This window comes from Scyliorhinus canicula, chromosome 9 (genome assembly GCF_902713615.1).
Source record: "Scyliorhinus canicula chromosome 9, sScyCan1.1, whole genome shotgun sequence".
Classification (NCBI taxonomy): Eukaryota; Metazoa; Chordata; class Chondrichthyes; order Carcharhiniformes; family Scyliorhinidae; genus Scyliorhinus; species Scyliorhinus canicula.
Genome location: NC_052154.1, coordinates 165,107,911 through 165,127,917, shown reverse-complemented (window position 1 = coordinate 165,127,917; position 20,007 = coordinate 165,107,911). Strand labels below are relative to the sequence as shown.

The 20,007-nt window shown below is 43.5% G+C and overlaps 1 protein-coding gene across 2 annotated transcripts in view; it reads right to left on the bottom strand.

The window, feature by feature from the left end:
- Nucleotides 1-20,007, bottom strand: part of tub (TUB bipartite transcription factor) — a 479,022-nt gene that overhangs the window by 442,421 nt on the left and 16,594 nt on the right. The window lies entirely within an intron of this gene.

Here is a 20,007-nt window from a genome sequence, read left to right as displayed (position 1 = left end):
CTATCATCCTGGTCTTCACCCTTGTTAACTATCACCCTTGTTAACTATCATCCTTGTCTTCACCCTTGTTAACTATCACCCTTGTTAACTATCATCCTTGTCTTCACCCTTGTTAACTATCATCCTTGTCTTCACTCTATTTAAGTATCATCCTTGTCTTCACCCTTGTTAACTATCATCCTTGTCTTCACCCTTGTTAACTATCATCCTTGTCTTCACCCTTGTTAACTATCATCCTTGTCTTCACTCTTGTTGACTATCATCCTTGTCTTCACTCTTGTTGACTATCATCATTGTCCACACCCTCCTTCCCTCTTCATCCTTGTCTACACCCTCCTTCCCTCTCCATCCTTGTCCACACCCTCCTCCCCTCTCCATCCTTGTCTACACCCTCCTTCCCTCTCCATCTTTGTCTACACCCTCCTTCCCTCTCCATCCTTGTCCACACCCTCCTTCCCTCTCCATCCTTGTCTACACCCTCCTTCCCTCTCCATCCTTGTCTACACCATCCTTCCCTCTCCATCCTTGTCTACACCCTCCTTCCCTCTCCATCCTTGTCTACACCCTCCTTCCCTCTCCATCCTTGTCTACACCCTCCTTCCCTCTCCAAAGCCTTTGAACATGTGGTTGCCTCACAGATCAGTGCCCATTTCTTCTGCAACACTTGAATTCCTCCAATCGGGTTTCGAACCCTCCCACAGCATTGAATAATCCTACTCAAAAATCACAAAAAAACACACAGACCCCAACAGCCACAAAGCCAATGGTTAAAACATACTTGATGGAGGCACTGCCTGATCTGGAGGTCTTTGAAAACAGGGACAAGATGGAGGTGCACAGGAATGGGAATTTAACACATATTTGAATTCATAAACCCTGACAGGAATTAATATTTCCAAGCCACATGAAAGTACAAATGCAATTGTTGAATCTGTTTGTTTCATTGTACGAATGTGCAGATATGGAAAATTGAAGAATTAAAACCAGAAACCTGTATTTAAAATGTAACTTTTGCAACTTGGAAGAGATGAGCTTCAGTCTTGGAAATGTCTGGCATAAATCTAGTTTCAACTGTTCAAAACATTTTTCTTTAATTTGACTAGAGTTTTAAAAACTTGCTACAACTAGGAGCAGAAGTAGGCCATTCGGCCCTTCGAGTCTGCTCCACCATTCAACATGATTATGGCTGATCCTCCTTCTCAATACCATACTCTAGCGCTCTCCCTTTACTCCTCGATACCTTTAGGGCGTGATTCTCTGCTCCCCACACCACGTGGCAGAATCGCGGGAGGACCCCCCAATTAATTTCACGACCCCCTGGCGCCCCCCACGATTCTCCCACCCCCCGCTCAGAAGAATCGGCGCTCGCCGTTTTTCATGGCGACCGGCGATTCTCCGACCCGGATGGGCCGAGCGGCCTGCCGTTCGTGACCGTTTCACGACGGCGGCAACCACACCTGGTCGCTGCCGTCGTGAAAACTCCGTGAGATGCCCATTTGGGGCTTGTAGGGGGCCTGGTGGGGAATGAGCACCACAGCTGTGCTCGGGAGATGACAGTCCCGCGATCGGTGGGTCGGGCCGGCGTCTCAATCGGACGCACTATTTCCCCTCCGCCGCCCCACAAGATCAAGCCACCACGTCTTGCGGGGCGGCTGAGGGGAAAGACGGCCACCGCGCATGCGCGGGTTCGAGCTGTCAGCCGTTGTGACGTCAGCCGCGCAGGTGCGGGTTGGAGCCGGCCAACCTGCGCATGCGCGGCTGAGAGTTACGGAGCGCCGCTCCTAGCCCCGCCGGGGGGGGGGGGGGGGGGGGAATAGCGGGCGAGGAGCGGCCTCCGAGGCCGTCTTGAAACTCAGCCGAGTTCACGATGGCCCTCCCGATTTTTCCCGGGAGCGAAGAATCGCGCCCTTAAAGTCTAGACATTTCTTTCTACAGTTTAAAGACATGTCTTCTGGACTGTTTTTAATATGAGATTAAGTAACAAAACATCAGAAAGCATAAGCAGAAGAGGTATGGAAAAGATGCTGTCCCTTTTCTACAATTAAAATCTGTATGGTTTGATGTGTTGGGTAAGCTGGGTCTGCGAGGACTGCATTTACTGCAGCAGTGAGAGACAGGCTTCCAACACTTGAAGAAATGCAACTCGATTTTATTGAACTCTTAACTATCATATATACTTTAACTATGGGTTGACACTATGCTGACCTGACTGGAGACCTGAGGCTAACCTGACGAGACTATCTTACTACCACATGGTGTATGTTCTAGTTGCTGCTCACGAGCTCCGACTGTCTCAGAGGCTGGATCCCAAGAGAGCGGGAAAACTAGTGCCCTCTGGCTTTATAGTGGTCGTGTCCTGTGTGGTGATTGGCTGCTGTGTTCTGTGTGTTCACTGGCCATCCCGTGTGTCAATCACTGCCTGTCTGTGCACTATCATATACCTGTGTGTATATTATGACATGGTTATCAATTTAGCCAGTGTCCCTCCAACTCTTTTGGTCCAAAACTGCTGGAGGTTTTAGTTAACCATGAAAGCAAACTTATTTTTTATTTATTGGTCTAAAGCTTTATTACAGTCAGTTAAAAAGGCAACTGAAGAAACAATGTGAGAATGACATAATTATCTTTTCTTCTTCAAGTATGTTATGAAACAAAACACAGAACTTAAAGTGTTCGTTTGAATTATTTTGAGACGTAACTAAGCTGTTACATTGTGAGAACTAGAATTTCACTGGTTGCCATGGTGACATTCTAGATATTGTGCCAAGGTGAGTGAGAGTCTTTAATTCTGAACAAGGCGGCTCACACATCTAAAGCCTGGTAGTTCTAAATTTTGAATGACCAGTGATATGAATTGGAATGAGATATTTCAATTGATCCAGTTTGTTTGTTTACCCCAAAATTATCTTGGGTGAGAACCTTCTGACAAAAATGCTAAAAAAAATCAAACAACTGGAGTTGAATCTAAAAAGTGTTGTGCTCCTGATGAGAATGTTACTCCTTCAAACAAGGAGGGGTGTAATCCAGCGGACATCAGACCAAGTCAGCTTTCAGGGGCGTTTGGAGGGTTGCTTCTCAGCAGCTGCAGTGCCGGAATTCACCGTACTATTCACCGCCACTTTGACGGGCCTTTTGGGCCTCTGGGAGTTTTTCCCTGGCTCTGCGCCGGGCTCAACTCGGTGACTGAATCGCGCCCAAGGTTGCGAATGATTTTTTTTTTTTTTAAAACATTTTCAATCCCAAAGGATAACATTTGTGCAGAAGTTAAACAAAAGGTACGAAAAGGATTTGAAAATGAGTTTAAAATGGGGGAGTGGGTGGCGGGAGGTGCTTCTGATGGGAAAAGTTCTCTGAAGAGGTTATGTAAAAGTGCAATTGCATGTTTTGCTCAGCGCCTTGGAAACAAGGAGAAAGGTTTCTCCTTTCTGCTGACAGCTGTGTTTTTTTAATTAATCACACAACTTTTGTATTGCTGAATATAACTTTCTATATAATATATAGGACATGTTTGGGGTCTTTGAGGGCAGCACGGTGGCCTAGTGGTTAGCACAACCGCCTCACGGCGCTGAGGTCCCAGGTTCGATCCCAGCTCTGGGTCACTGTCCATGTGGAGTTTGCACATTCTCCCCGTGTCTGCGTGGGTTTCGCCCCCACAACCCAAAAAATGTGCAGAGTAGGTGGATTAGCCACGCTAAATTGCCCCTTAATTGGAAAAAATTATTGGGTAATCTAAATTTATAAAAAAAAAAAAAAAAAATGTTTGGGGTCTGTGATTTTTTTCTGTTGTGTGGAGGGAGGGGCAGCAGAGGGGCCATAGTGGTGTGGGAAGACTTGTTTTTATGCTAAAATTGATAATATCTGGAACACGCTACTGACAAAAAAGTGGTGGGATCAGAAGGGATTAATGATTTCAAAAATAATTTGCATGGCCACTTCAATAAAATTGACTTGTAGGACTATGGGAATAGAGGCGGGAAATGGGACTGAAGATCCGGTTGGATTATTTCCCAATGAGCCAACATGGATTTGATTGGCCAAATGGCCCCCTTCTGTTACGATTCAATGACTATCAGTGCAGAAGAGGCCCTTTGGCCCATCGAGTCTGCACCGACGCACGAGACGTCTGACCTGCCTACCTAATTGATCAGGACTCATGGAGAATTGCCTTCTCTCTTTGAATATTGTTGCAGGATCAGTTGCATTCAGCTGAACTGGCCAACAGGACTTTGATTTAATGCTCCATCCAAAAGATGACACCAGTTATTCAATGTTATACTAAAATGTTAATCCAGGATAATGCCGGAGACTTAAGTTTGATACCCTGTTCTTTTGATGCATTGTATTTTCTAAGGGGGGATGGGGAAAGGAAGAATGTTTCCCCTCCATAGCCCACGTTATTGAATTCAATGCCCCTACTATGCTTTAGGAGAAAAAGAAAAGTTAGCAATTAAGTTACACACTCAATACTTTCATTGTAGTGGACAGCATTCAAGATTTATTCTATTGAGAAATACTTTTCATGAATACAATCGTCAGAGAAAATACAGTACAAGGAACGTAGACACTGATAGTAGATTGAAAACATTCTAGATTGTTTTTAATAATTAAAACAATCCAAATAATAGACATGAAACATAATCATGGCAAAAGTCCTGCTTCACATAAATTACAAATGTCAATTCATTGTTCAGAGGAATGACAGCAAGAGTTGGAAGTAGATTTACGGGACATTTGTTTTGTAACTCAGAACTTCAGAAACAAATAGACAAGGGGCAGACTGTCCATCTTAACATCAGTGAATAAAAACTGTAACAAAACATAAGTCAGATAAGATCTGTAATCACCAAAGATTTACTCCAAGCTGTTGGAGTGCAGTCACTCAAATTGCTCATTTGTTTTCTTATTTGGGTGTGGCAGTGAAAGGTTTTCTTGTCCAAAGTAAGGTTCCCACAAGGAAAATTTACTCCTAATATGTTAACAAACCTTTTCTTTCTCACTTCAAAACTGTATCTCAAGTGTAGCTTCTAGGTTTCAAATAGACCATCTTAAATGTTCTCTTCTCTCACCGACTATAGAAATTCAATGTTATCAAGACCATAATATGGTGGAACATAAACAGTGCATCACTTTTGTCCCTCCTACAAACCACAGAATTTTAAACCCCAAGAATTACATCAGCCCACTATTATGATGTGATCCTATTCTTTTCCATCTTGATTTTTGGCCTGTGTTAATTTCAAAAATGAGCTGGACGAGCTGCCGAGAGCCATTCCCTCCACGTGCTTCCTTCCTCTGAAATTCTCCAGCTTCAGACATCCCTATTTGCTCGATTGCATCAATAATATTCCTACAATGCACGGCTCAATTCCTCAGTCATCTCTCCCCCTCTAAATCCATTTATGACCACTCTCCTGATAAAGTTTATGCCTCAAGCTCCCATTTCATTATCAACCTCAAGCCCAACTTAGCCTGGTCCCCTAATTCATGAGCCTCTGCTTACCTGGGCTCCAGTGCAAAGCTTGTCTGGGTTAACATTGGAAACAAAAATGAAGAATGGGAAAAGCAGCAGAATGTACTTCAGCATAAGTGCAATGCATCTCAAAGGAAACTGCGAGATGTGAAAACCAAAGTTAAACTTGAAATCGGATGATAGTGGGAATTAGTGTTGGCAGATTGGATCACACTGGTGATCTAATTACATGTTTAAATTTACATTAATTAGCAGATTGATGGCACTTGTACAAATCAATGTTATTGACCCCACATGAGCAACAGCACACGCCCTCCCTTTTAATAAAAACAATGATGGGGATACTGTTCACCTAGGTATTGTTTCTGTGAAATGGAAAGAGATTAGATAGAATACATGATTTAATTTATTAAAATTTCTGCTAATTTTCATGAAAGTTTTTTAAAATTATAATCACTGGAGAACTCGGTACCAATTTGAAACAAGGAGCAGGCTGTCTGCTGTTTTAAACCATACAAAGTAATCAATCTGCAAACTCCAACATTTAATTGCAAAGAACACAGATCTATTGAAGTGCATCTTCCCTGCTGACACCACAAATTTTCTCAGAACATTTTCAATCACACTTTACATCAGTCTGAAACTTCCAACTGGTTATCAGCAGTAATTACTATTCAAACAGCCCAAATTGATCGCTCCATTCTAACATTACAACAGCAAAATCCAAACAAATGCTTCATTTTTCAAAGCTTATAAAGAGCACAGTAACTGAAAGAAGTTTAAATCCCCTTTAGCTTTCTAATCATTGTCAAGGTCTTTGCTGTATCTGTATAATGTGACATTGCACAACATTGTTGATTAATTTAGTAAAGAAATTCAGCATCAATGTCGAAAGACACCAGTAATGGAGATTAAATCATGGTATCCTGTAAACAAATAAAGCAAAGGCTTAATGCAGGACATTGAAAGCAATTAATTGGAAATGTCATAATTTTTAACGGATGTGCAAGGTTTTTGTAGGAAGCTATTGCGCAATGATGACAACACTCAAGAAGCTCGACACCATCCAGGACAAAGCAACCCACTTGATTGCCTCCCCTTCCACAAACATCCAGTCCCTTCACCACTGACGCACAGTGGTAGCATTGTGTACCATCTACAAGATGCACTGCAGGAACTCACCAAGGCTCCTTAGGCAGCTCGCCCAATTTTGGCACAAGCCCCCAGATGTTAGTAAAGAGGACTTTGCAGGGCTGGCTTTACCATTGTAGTTTCCAGTACCCAGGTCGATGCCAGATGGTCTATCCAGTTATTTTCCTTTTTATTGGCTTTGTGGCGGTTTTGATTTCAGAGTCATTGCTGTGGATCTGGAGTCTCAGGTCAGACCAGATGAGGAGTGTAGATTACCTTCCCTGAAGGACATAAGCAAACCAGATTTTTTTTCCAACAAAATTGACAATGGTTTCATGGCCACCATTAGACTTTTAATTCCAGATATTTATTGGATTCAATCTCCACAATCCACCCCAAGGTCTTTCAATCACCAGTCCAGTGACAAATAGCACTATGTTAACAGTCTCTCTATGTCTTCCTGAAGTATGCCTGTATCCTGCTCACCATTCACTACAATGCCAAATTTTGGATTGTCTGCAGTCTTCAAAATTGCACTCTCGATACCAAAGTCCAGTTTATTTATATGTAACTAGAAAAGCAATGGATCTAATACTGATAGCTGTGGAACACCATGGCACATTTCCCTCCAGCCAAAAAAATCACATTGTACACCATCCCTTGCCTCCGATCCCTGAGCCAATTGGATACCCCCCATTACCACCGCCCCTTTAATGCCATGTTCTCCACCACATTATCCTGCCTTCAGAATAAGTCTGTCATTAGATGTTTTATTAAATGCCTTTTCAAAGTCTACATGGACATTGATTGCACTACTTTCATCAACTCTGTACTTCATCAAATAACTCCAGTTTCCAAACGCATGCTGGCTGTCCCCTTATTAATCCAAGTGAAAGTTACTTATGCAAACAAAGAGGACATTTTGCTATTAGAACCACTTCAAAGTTAAAAAAGACTAAGTCCCATTGAGAGCTTTAATTGAAGATGATCTTTTTGTTTATGTATTAACTGCGAACTGAGAATGATGACTGAACCCCGATAGCTCCTAAGCTAGGATTTGTTTGTTCTAGGATTTTATCTACAGGCCAATTATTGTGAAAGACATTTTTTTGTTTGGGGTACCCAAAGCATAGCTGAACAGATTGGCCTAGAAATATGATCAAAGAAAACAAATTGGATTGTTTTGCGGTTTCACGTATTTCACCCTGAGGTTTCTAGTCAACAATTCTAATTGAAGTACGTGCTGTACAAACAGCCAATGAAACACGGGACACTAAGCTGAAATTAAATAATCTTCCGCTTTATGACACATTTGAAGAATTAAAGGTATGTGGCCCACAGAATAAACTGAACTATCCCCCATTATAATCACTAAGCGAGCGCAGAGCACTTGCAACACAATCAGCCACATACCAGCTCGCTTGCCTTCAAATTTGCTGCTTTAGCTAAAGGTGATTGTGGGCTCCATCTCTTCCCATCATTCCCCTGCACCTGCCCTTGGAAAGAGCGCCTTACTTAAACCCACGCCTCCACCCTATCCCCGTAACCAAGTAACCCCAGCTAACCTTTCTTTCTGGACACCAAGCATTTAGCATAGCCAATCCAACTAACCTGCACATCACTGGACTGTGAGAGGAAACCGGAGCACCCGGAGGAAATCCATGCAGACACGGGGAGAACGTGCAGACTCCGCACAGACAGTGACCCAAGCTAGGAATCGAACCTGGAGCTGCGAAGCAACAGTGCTAACCACTATGCTACTGTGCCACCCATACCACACTCCTCAGTCCTGTCTCCAGAAAAACAGAGGGATTGAAGTCCTAATTTTACTAAATTTAGTCTAATGGTGGAGTTGAGTTCACTGGAGCGAGGCCTCTTGCTGTATGTCCCATTAGCTCGGCAGCATGGTAGCACACGTGGATAACACTGTGGCTTCACAGCTCCAGGGTCCCAGGTTCGATTCCCTGCTGGGTCACTGTCTGTGCGGAATCTGCACGTTCTCCCCGTGTCTGCGTGGGTTTCCTCTGGGTGACTTGGTTTCCTCCCACCGTCCAAAGATGTGCAGGTTAGGTGGATTGGCCATGATAAATTGCCCTTAGTGACCAAAAAGGTTAGGAGGGGTATTGGGTTACGGGGATAGGGTGGAAGCGAGGGCTTAAGTGGGTCGGTGCAGACTTGATGGGCCGAATGGCCTCCTTCTGCACTGTATGTTCTATGTTCTAGTTTGACTTATTCACGCAAATACATGGTTTAAAATATTATGCCCGCAAAGTGCTAGGAGTCAGATCTGAAAATGGCACAGCAAGAGGTAAAAAAAGGCAACTGGGACCTTGATAGGAAAAGAGACAAGTTCATCTCCTCAAACAAACAATGAGACTGAGAAATAGAGGAAGAATTGAAAAGGAGGGCAAATTCGTTGTCAAATCATCTACGGCAAGAGAAATAGAGAGGGAAAGAAAAAGATTGGGCTAAAAGAAAAGACAGGAAATGTCAACAAAATTGAACATTAAATCACAACCTGAAGGACTAAGACGCCACACTTGCTGGTTCACTTTCTGGTTCCAAGAAGGTGTTTGTCAATCATTGGCACAATGGAATGAAACTCAATTTAGTGAAGGATAGCTTGGAGTAGCAGTAATTTAGTATATGGATGGTAAAAGTCGCCATAGTCCCAGGTGACTATAGGCCGCTTCCCCCTTTTGAGGGGGGACAGCTGACTGGTGGTGATTTATCGTGAGGGTTACCACACCTCAGGCAAGGGGCAAGATTGAGAAGGTGGGGCCTTCATGAATAACCTCAGCCGGTACAGGAATTGAACCCGCACTGCTGGCCTCGCTCCGCATCACAAACCAACTGCTCAGCCAACTGAGCTAAATCGATATACAGATATAGTAGTGATAATAGATAACTTAATAATAGAGTTAGATAAAGTAGAACCAGAACAAAATGTTCCTTGAACTATTTCAGAATGTGGGAATTATTTATGGTTTCACAGGATGTTCCAAGGGAGAAAACAATTAATTAGGAGGTAAACGGTTATACAGAAAGTCTAAGAGCACAATCTCCTACATACCTGAATGGGAGCAGGTCCACATACATAATATTGTAGCGTGGACACTTCATTGCCTTCTCTTTTAAATCTACTGCAATTTATCAAAAACCTATCCAATATCTTCAAAGAATTTCTCAAATGTGCCAAACACAATTGCTTTTAACAAATATTTGCTTGCTGTATTCCAACAACTGATACTTCTAAATGATTAACTTACTTCAAATTATGTACACTAGAAGTTTTCCCACAAAAGACAATAAGTCAATAGCTATGCATTGCATCCCTTTTGCCTTTCTGGAACAAGTGTTTACATTAGTCACTCTTCAGTCCCATGACACTAACACTGAGCTTAGCTAATACTGTGATGGGCAGCACAGTGGCAGTGATTAGCACTGCTGCCTCATGCCGCCGAGATCCCAGGTTCGATCCCGGCTTTGGGTCACTGTCCGTGTGGAGTTTGCACATTCTCCCCATGTTTGCATGGGTTTGACCTCACAACCCAAAGATGTAGAGAGCAGTGGATTGGCCATGTTAAATTGCCCCTTAATTGGAAAAAATGTATTAGGTACTCTAGATTTTTTTTTAAACTAATGTTGTGATCACTATTTCCTGGTTGTTCTCCTAATCTCACATCAGTTATTTACCCATTACTCTTCCAGAAGTAAATCAAGCAATAGTTATTGTTTTTGTTGGGCTAGAAACAAGCATGCCGATCTAGGGAACAGTATGGGAGCAGTTCTGAAAAGCACTTCCTGTTTAATTTGCCCCGAAATCTTAGAAGAAACACTTGAATGTATTCCTTTTCAAAGAATTTTGTGATAAGAACTGTGTGACTTATAAGTCAACAAACAAAACACTAATGCATTTAAATGTGACACTTTGAAATGTCTATGTTTTGTTTTTAGTCAAGATTTTCACAGACTAATAGACAAGAGTGAGAATCAATTACAACGTAAACGGTAGCCATTCAGGAAGGTGGCTCACCATTACCTTCTCAACAGCAATTAGGGATGGGCAATAAATGCTGGCCCAGCCGGAAGTGAGCACTTCCCATGAAGTAAGAAAAAAAATTGTTTGGGGGCAAAATCATATTCAAGTTTCTTCCCTCTCCCTCACATGTTTTTTGTACAAGAGGCTCAGATTAAAACTTGGTCCTCCCCACACTTATTTCTTTTTCATGTTAAATGTGGGGAGGAACGTGGAAACAGGTTCCCAAAATAATTGTTGAAAGAAAACCCTAAGAATTTTAGGCAAGGGGCTATATTGACATGTCAATAATGAGATGTGCGGGTTAGGTGGATTGGCCATGCTAAATTGCCCGTAGTGTCCTAAGGTTAAGGGGGGGGGTTGTTGGGTTACGGGTATAGGGTGGATACGTGGGTTTGAGTAGGGTGATCATGGCTCGGCACAACATTGAGGGCCGAAGGGCCTGTTCTGTGCTGTACTGTTCTATGTTCTATGTTCTAGATGTCAACTGCCTACCAAGGGATGCAAGGATGTACAACCAGACAACCATAAAAACGTACACATCCACGCAACTCAGGCCATGAAGGATTGCTGTGTGGCAGACAAGCAGAATTAGTAGCAAGACTAAGATTGAGAAACCCTTTGGTTTGACACTGTTTTTGTTTTTGACACTGTCAGCAAATACTTATTTTAATGGCACTCTTAATCCATTTATTTTCGGGGCAGCACGGTGGCACAGTGGGTTAGCACTGCAGTCTCACGGCGCCGAGGTCCCAGGTTCGATCCCGGCCCTGGGTCACTGTCCGTGTGGAGTTTGCACATTCTCCCCGTGTCTGCGTGGGTTTCACCCCCACAACCCAAAGATGTGCAGGGTAGGTGGATTGGCCACGCTAAATTGCCCCTTAATTGGAGAAATGAATTGGGTACTCTAAATTTAAAAAAAAAAAAAAAAATCCATTTATTTTCACTGGAGTTTAGAAGAGTGGGAGGGGATCTCATTGAAAGATATAAAATTCTAACAGGATTAGACAGGGTAGATTCAGAAAGAATGTTGCCGATGGTGGGGGAGTGCAGAACCCGGGGTCACAGTTTGAGAATAAGGGGTAAACATTTTCGGGCTGAGGCGAGGAGAAGTTTCTTCACCCAGAGAGTGGTGAATCTGTGGAATCCACTGCCACAGAAAGTAGTTGAGCCCAAAATGTTGTGTGGTTTCAAGAAGGAATTAGATATAGCTCTTGGGGCTAAAGGGATCAAGGGATATGGGGGAGGCGGGATCAGAGTATTGAATTTGATGATCAGCCACGATCATATTGAATGGCAGAGCAGGCTCAAAGGGCCTCCTCCTGCTCCTATTTTCAATGTGTTAACAAGCTAATTCTTCAGTTTACTATTTTAGCAAAGGCATGTCATAGTCATTTCTAGTTTCAAAGGACTTTTGTAATCCTGATTTTGCACATGTACTAAAGTGTTTCATAAGCATTTGTATCATGTTGAGGGACATTCCTGCTCAGCCTCTCTTGCATTATAGCCAAATCACCAAGCTTTTGCTCCTGAAAAACAACAGGTTCTGCATAATATTGTTCAGTATTTTTCAAAGATTTAATTTTCAGTTAAGCCTCAATTATAGGGCTTACCTCAGCATCTATACCCTGCCCTTTCATTGACTGGCCTGAAATTTAATTGTGTAATCTATCCATTCGACAGGCTTTGTTTCAATTTTAGGTTTGCAAATCCTCTTTTACATTCAACTGATAAATTCTTGGTCATATTGCTCACAGATGGTCGAGGATTTTTTTTTTTGATGCTTGCAATGGACTGTTGCAAATTTACCGAGGCGATACGTTAATTATTACTGCATAGTTTACTGATGCTGAAAGATCCAATCTGCAGACATTGGATTCTCCGCCGGCCGGATGGTCCGTTCTGCCGGCGTCACAGGGGTTTCCCCGACGGTGTGGGGCTGCCCCACAATGGGAAACACCATTGACTAGCCGGCGTAACGGAGAATCCCGCCGGCAGGATGAAGCAGAAATGTGGCGCGACAGGCGGAGAATCCAGCCCATTATGTGAATATTTACTGGAAATTTGCAACGTTTGCTTCAGATACAGATAAATGTTCCTGTGGTCGCAACAACATCGACTGAGTCATATTTTTATTCTACCTCCCATTTGTTTAAGATGCAAGGTTTGCTCTTCCTTCCTCCCAGTCCAAAAGTTACTTTCTTATTTCCAAGGTTATTAAAGGATTTTTTTCTTAATAAACTAAAAATTATTTTTAATAAACTCTCTTAATAAACTAAAAATTTCTCTGATTTTCTTTTAAACCAAGGCTGCTCTCTGTTTGCTACAAAATTGGAAGGAAAGACATCAGAGGGCAGATAAAATATTTCCTTTGGCGACAAAGGCAACATATTTAAAGTGTTAATTATGTGCAGAGTGGCAACTGAAGCATCTGGTATCATGGTGGCAGGCGTAGAGGAATGGGACTGGGAAATGTTTTTATTTTTAAATTCATTTTTACTGGATGAGGGCTACACTATTCCTCTCAAGAAGGTGGTGGTGAGCTGCCTTCTTGAGTTGCTACAGTCCATGGAGGGTAGGTACACACACCCACCGTGCTGTTTCGGAGAGAGCTTCAGCAGTTTGAAGCAGCGACAGTGAAGGAATGGCGATATATTTCCAAGTCAGGATTTTGAGTGACTTGGGAGGGGAACCTCCCAGTTGATGATGTTCCCAGGTATCTGCAACCCTTGCCCTTCCAGACGGTAGTGATCGTGGGTTTGGAAGGTGCTGCCTAAGAAGCCTTGGTGAGTTCCTGTAATGCATCTTGTAGATGACACACAGGGCTGCCACTGTTCGTCGGTGGTGGAGGGAGTCACTGTTTATAGAAGAGGTAGCAATCAAGCGGGCTGATTGGATGGTGTTGAGCTTTTTTTTAAAAAAATTCCAATTCAGGGGCTATGTAGCATACCCTGCACACCTTTGGGTTGTGGGGGTGAGACCCATGCAGACAAGGGGAGAATGTGCAAACTCCACAGAGATGGTGACCCACAGCCGGGATCAAACCCAGATCCCCGACGCTGTGAGGCAGCAGTGCTAACCACTATGCAGCCATGTGTTGAGCTTCTTGAGTGTTGCTTCTCGAGTGTTGTTGGAGCTGCACTCATCTGGCGAAATGGGGAGTATTCCATCACGCTCCTGACTTGTGCCTTGTAGGTGGTGGACGCACTTTGGGGAAATCAGGAGACGAGTTACTTGCCAATGGATTCCTAGCCTCTGACTTGCCCTGGTATTGATATGGCTAGGCTAGTTCAGTTTCTGTTTTGGAGGGGGAATGCATGCCTGCTGCTGGGGATGTTTCTCAGGGACAGCCTCAGAAGTGGATCACCTGCTTGTTGCACAAAGCCAGGCAGGAATTTAAAAAAATGAAGGCCCCAAGTAATTTTGGAAACAGAAGGCGTTTCCTCCCCCCACCCCCCCACCCCCCCCCCCCCCCCCCCCCCCCCCAAACCTCCCCCCTCCTGCACCATGGAGGCAGCCTCCCAGAAGCAGCTTTAGGGTCCACCAGAGCCAGAGGCTCCATCCCTCAAAGACGGGGACATGGATAGGAATGGTAGCCCCCACAGCGGCACCAAGGGTCCAACTGGAGGGGATTCACCCTCAATCCAAGCAGTCTGCCACCTTCTCTTTAAAATATATTTCAGGATTTTTACTTCTCAAGAACATTTTAATTTTGAGGTGGCCTCAGTTTCGCAGACCTGCCTCAGCGCTGCCCACCTCTCTCAGTGGAGATGCCAAGGATTGAGTCGGCAGCACCGGGGGGAGGGGGCTCTGTGCTTTCCTATTAAGGATAGATATTATTCCACCAGTCTGGGTTCCAGCAAGTGCAGGCTTGGAACCCCAACTTTGGGATCCAGAAAATGCTGCTCGCCATTTCTGTTGTGGGTGGAATTTAGTTGAAACATCAGTGACAGTAGAAGTTTCACATTGTTGATTAAGATTTTAAAACATTTCGATCCTATGACCAGTGCGAAAAAAAACCACGTTTGAACTTCAAAGGAAAACTCTCCTCACAGCACCTTTGAAATGTTCTCGTGTTCTATTTTCTATTCGCTAGGATTCAACCACAGGAATGAGGACAATGTAGCTCTATAAGTAAGAAGCTTATGCCTATAGCCACAGGGAACATGCTTCCAGGAACTTGGCAAATAAAAATAAAACTGTTGTGATGGCCGTTTTGCTTTTAGGGGGAAAGATCTGTTTGGGTGACGATCCATTTAAGAATGAGGCATCTCAGACGTATGGTGGTGCAGTGGTTAGCACTGCTGCCTCACGACACTGAGGACCCAGGTTCGATCCAGGCCCCGAGTCACTGTCCATGTGGAGTGTGCACATTATCCCTGTGTCTGTGTGGGTCTCACTCCCACAACCCGAAGATGTACAGGATAGTTGAATTGACGAAGCCAAATTGCCCCTAAATTGGGAAAAAAAATAATTGGGTACTCTATATTAAAAAAAAGAATGAAGCTTCTCTGGAGGATGGCTTCTTGTAAAAAGCAATTTGCTTCTCGTAATGAACTCCAGAATGGCCCTCCTATGGACCGAACTGATCTCTCTGCGCATCTTCTTTACTGTGTAGCACTGTAATTTGTATGCTTCGCCCAATGTCTACGTATTTACATTATGTGTTTATCATATGTCCTATGTTTTTCATGTATGGAACGATCTGTCTGGATTGTACACAGAACAATACTTTTCACTGTACCTCAGTACACGTGACAATAAATCCATTCAAATCAAATATAAACTAATCTAACTGATCACACAACAAAGCTGTCTGGGAGATAAACAATACAAAAGCAAAGGGTCAACACAAAAAGTTAATTGCAGGACGCAGTCAATTCAAGAGTGTGGTTCTCTTTGGGTTAGAATGAGCTGGCTGAAAGGAACATCGCTTTCAAGCAAGTTTTGTTGAAGTTCTGTATGCTGACTGAAAGGGTTTAGAAACCTAAAACATTGAAGGACTCACTCTCCGAGTTGGACTTCTGCAATAGCCAAGCTGGGAAGAGCATGAGAAAGAGTTCTTACTTGCAAACTGCAAAGTAAAAGAACTTTTGAAACCGAGAGAGTTCCGATCAGAGGTGGCTATACTTATGATGCTGGCAATACCCCTGTTGTAAAGGGACTCTACAACCATGGAACGGCTGAAGGATATTTGAAGGGACAGGTTTGCCTGAAGTAAATGAAAAGGCAAAAGAAATCTGAACCCTTATACAAATCTTGGAAACAGTCAAACCTTTGAAACAGTCCTCAGGCAAAATGGTTAATCTTTCAAATTAATAAGCATCTGCCTTGGGTTTTCTGGGGGTGTAGTTTAAATGGCTATGGAAGCAAAGTTGAGTTATGAAGTTGGGTTTAGAGTATAAGTAACTGTGTGCATTCTGCTTTTAATAACTTTAAAGTAAATGACTGCAGAGATTAGTTATTAGTATTCATGTTCTTTTTGTTTAAGCAGCGAATTTTGGGATTTTATTCTTTTAGTAAATACCTGGGCGGGGATTTCCCACCCCCCGTTCCTTTCAGGTGGGTTTGGGGATGGGAAGCAGAAAATCTCATTATCAACACCTGATCATACCCCATCGCCCCGCTAGACAATCCATTCACATTGTTGTGAATTACAACCAGTCCCCAACAGCATCCACCTGGTGGGCAGACCTATCAGTGGAGTACAGGTGAGTTCATCGCTGGGGTGGAGGGGAGGGGGGTAGAGTCCATGGCTGAGTACTGACCCCCCCCGGGCAGGGTGTTTGGTCTTAACGTCTGTGTACCGGGTCACCTTTAAAAATGGTGCCCCGATCTTTAAAAAAAAATCTATGTTGCTGGCGAGGCAGGCTCCATCAGAGCCCACCCGGCCACCTTGACTCTTTGGGGCCCACCCCTTGAAGTTTTTTTAACTATGTTCCTTACAAAATGAACAAGAACAAAGAAAATTACAGCACAGAAACAGGCCCTTCGGCCCTCCCAGCCTGCGCCGATCCAGATCCTTTGTCTAAACCTGTCTCCTATTTTCCAAGGATCTACTTCCCTCTGTTCCCCGCCCGTTCATATATCTGTCCAGATGCATCTTAAATGACGCTATCGTGCCTGCCTCTACCACCTCCGCTGGCAAATGGCAGAGAAAGCTGCCGTTGTTGGTGCTGACGGCTCCAACGCAGCTTTCCGCACCCACCGTCACACACTGCGGGGAAAAAAGATAAAGTTAAATTCCGCCCCTGGGCTTTCGGATTTAAAATGAAATAAAATAAACTAAAAACATCGCTGATCTCTACCAAGATCATTGGTCAGTACAAACATCAAACTCATTTTAATAGACAAGCTAGTTTGATTAGCGGTTGCTGAATTTGATTATTGCATTATATTGTATCGCTTCTCATGGAGCAGAGCTTTAGTCTGTATCATGTGGTCTAACAGTTGAGATTTTTCAAATTCTATCCTCCCATTTTCAGTTTTAAGCTTAATTATTAGACAGGGAGACAGTAACACAAGAGAATAAAGGTCATGTACGGCTGAGAGCGCTTATGGAAACCTTTTAGATAGAAGAAGCTGCCTCCAATTTCATACCCTTGTCTCATGATGCAAATAAAAACCAGTCTCCTTACACACAGTATGAATAGAAGCAACGTATCATGGATCATCCTTTTATTACAATTGTTGCACAAAAGCTTGCTCAGAGTAGCGGATTGCCATTCTAGATGGACTTTCTCATGTTAAAATTGCAAAGTTCCTGTCTGGTCCAACTTTCCTCAGTCAGGGTGGGTGAGAGAGGGGCAGCAAAGCTAACCCCTGGCGGCCATAAATGTGGTGTTGAAAGTGACAATTTAAAGCGGGACGGTAAGTTTCAAAGGTAAGTGGTTCAGACAATGGCGGGGTTGGGGTGGGGCGAGGGCTGGGTCTGGGAGTTTAAATAGTTACTCTGGAGTTAACTGATTTTTTTTCCTTCCAACTCTTTCAGAGTAACTCAGGGGAAAATTGGCAGAACCATCTGAAGTTAGCGACTTAAAATCGCTTCTGTCAGATGGTTCCCAGCGCAATTGTCCTGAGGAAGTTAGCACTTCAGACAATTGCCAGAAAAACCCACACGTGGGAACTTCCTAGAGGGAATCTCCAGCACATCATTGGGCTATCCTCGAAATGAGACACTAGGGAACCAGGAAGTTATGGGCCATTGTTTCACAGACTGCCCCAAAATGCAGTTTCTCTTGTCAAATTGATTGTTAGATTTCTGGTGGGTTGATTTGAATCTACTCTCAACATGCATATCAAATAGTTCAGCTGTCCCCAGCTCTGATACTGCAACTTCCACTTAGGAGTAAATTGGAAATGTAATTTACCTGTAACAGTAGGTAATCAACAGCAAGATGAAAAACCATCTGGCTATCTAAAGCAACAAAAACACTCGAGACAAATTTATTAATCGCACATAAAATCAAAATAAGTTTTTTCAGAAGTTAGCCAATTCTCAATATACTGGTCTATTGGAAATGTGTGTTTCTGGTTCATGATATGACAGTTACCAAAAGCAGATAAATATTTATTTCTCAATTTATTCCTGTACCACGGATGAAATAAAACTACCAATGCAACATGTCTAGCGTGTATGAAAGAATAGTGATGGAAGAGTTGTGGAAGGGATAAAGGCTAAATGAGTGGAGGCCAACACTGAAGGAGGACGTATGGAGTCAGGTGTTGCAGAGGGTGAACGCCACGTCATTGTGCGAGAGACTGAGCCAATACAGCTAAAAGAAGTGTTTCCAGCACACTTCACTAAAGGTTAGGGTGGGTCAGTTTTTTGAAGGGGTGAAAGACAGGTGTGAGCACTGTTCGCGAGGATCTGCTCAAAACACAAACAAACACACACACACACACATTCTAGTCCTGCTCCAAATTTGAGGGGGGGGGGGGGTTGGCGGTCATTTTAATATATAATATAATAATCCTTATTGTCACCAGCAGGCTTACATTAACACTGCAATGAAGTTAACACCATGTTGGCAATGTTAAGTATTGAGCTCTGTCCTTCGGTGGCTATTTTTGAAGTTTGGGATGTGCTGGAGCTGTGGATAGGTGTGGGGGCAGATGACCTTGCCTTCGCCTCATCGTTGGGGCAGAAGTAGATACTGCTGGTCGGAGGCTCGTAATGCCGTCAAATGCTTTGTCATGGTTAGGGGATTTCAGGGAATCGCTGCATCTCGAGAAGGTCACATTCACCATGAGGGAGTCGATTGAAGGTCATTAACAGAGGTGGCTGCCGTTTATATTGTATTTTAGAGAGTTGGTCACTGTTAGCTGTTAAAGGCTGGTTTGGGGGGGGGGGGGGGGGCCTTTGGGTTGAAGGTTGTTGTTTGGGGTTCCAGTTGATTGCACATTGATGCACTATCAGTTGACCACAGAAGCGAGATTGTAGTCCGAACTGAAGGCTTTTATAGATAAGATGTTTCCCCAGTAGCTCAGGTACAGAAAGGCAGCTGTGGGGAAACTGGGAGGAGCTACCTTACAACTCTAACCAATGGGTGACTAGTGTTATAGTGTTACATACCATCGGGCCGATGAGCAGCGAGCTTTCTCCACCAATGGTGTCTCGGCATTGCTAGGTACTGTGATACCTCTAGTTATACTACCACACACATAGAATATACAGTGCAGAAGGAGGCCATTCAGTCCATCGCATCGGCACCAACCCACTTAAGCCCTCACTTTCACCCTATTCCTGTAACCCAATAACCCCTCCTAGCCTTTCTTGGACATTAAGGGCAATTTAGCATGGCCAATCCACCTAACCTGCACGTCTTTGGAGTGTGGGAGGAAACCGGAGCACCCGGAAGAAATCCACGCAGACACGGTGAGAACGTGCAAACTCCGCACAGACAGTGACCCAGCGGGGAATCGAACCTGGGACCCTGGCACTGTGAAGCCACAGTGCTAACCACTTGTGTTACCGTGCTGCCCAAATGCATCCATAGTTGATCAGGAGAAAACAAATACATGGTTTTTATTTTTTGTAATTTTATATAAATGATAAGCTTTAATAAACCATTTTCAAAAAAAAGAACTGCCAATTCAGTGAAGTTTACAATAATAATAATCTTTATTCTCACAAGTAGGCTTACATTAAATACTGCAATGCCACATTCCGGCACCTGTTCAGGGACACAGAGGGAGAATTCCCTAAAGTTTAAATAACATTGCCAGGTAAACTATTACTGGTAACGGAATGGGTAAAATAGTTTTATAATGCAACAAAAGTAGGGTCACAAAAACACTGGATAAAATATTACACATCCCGCCATACAGAACTTTAAAGAACCAATACTGAAGAGTCAAGCATGCC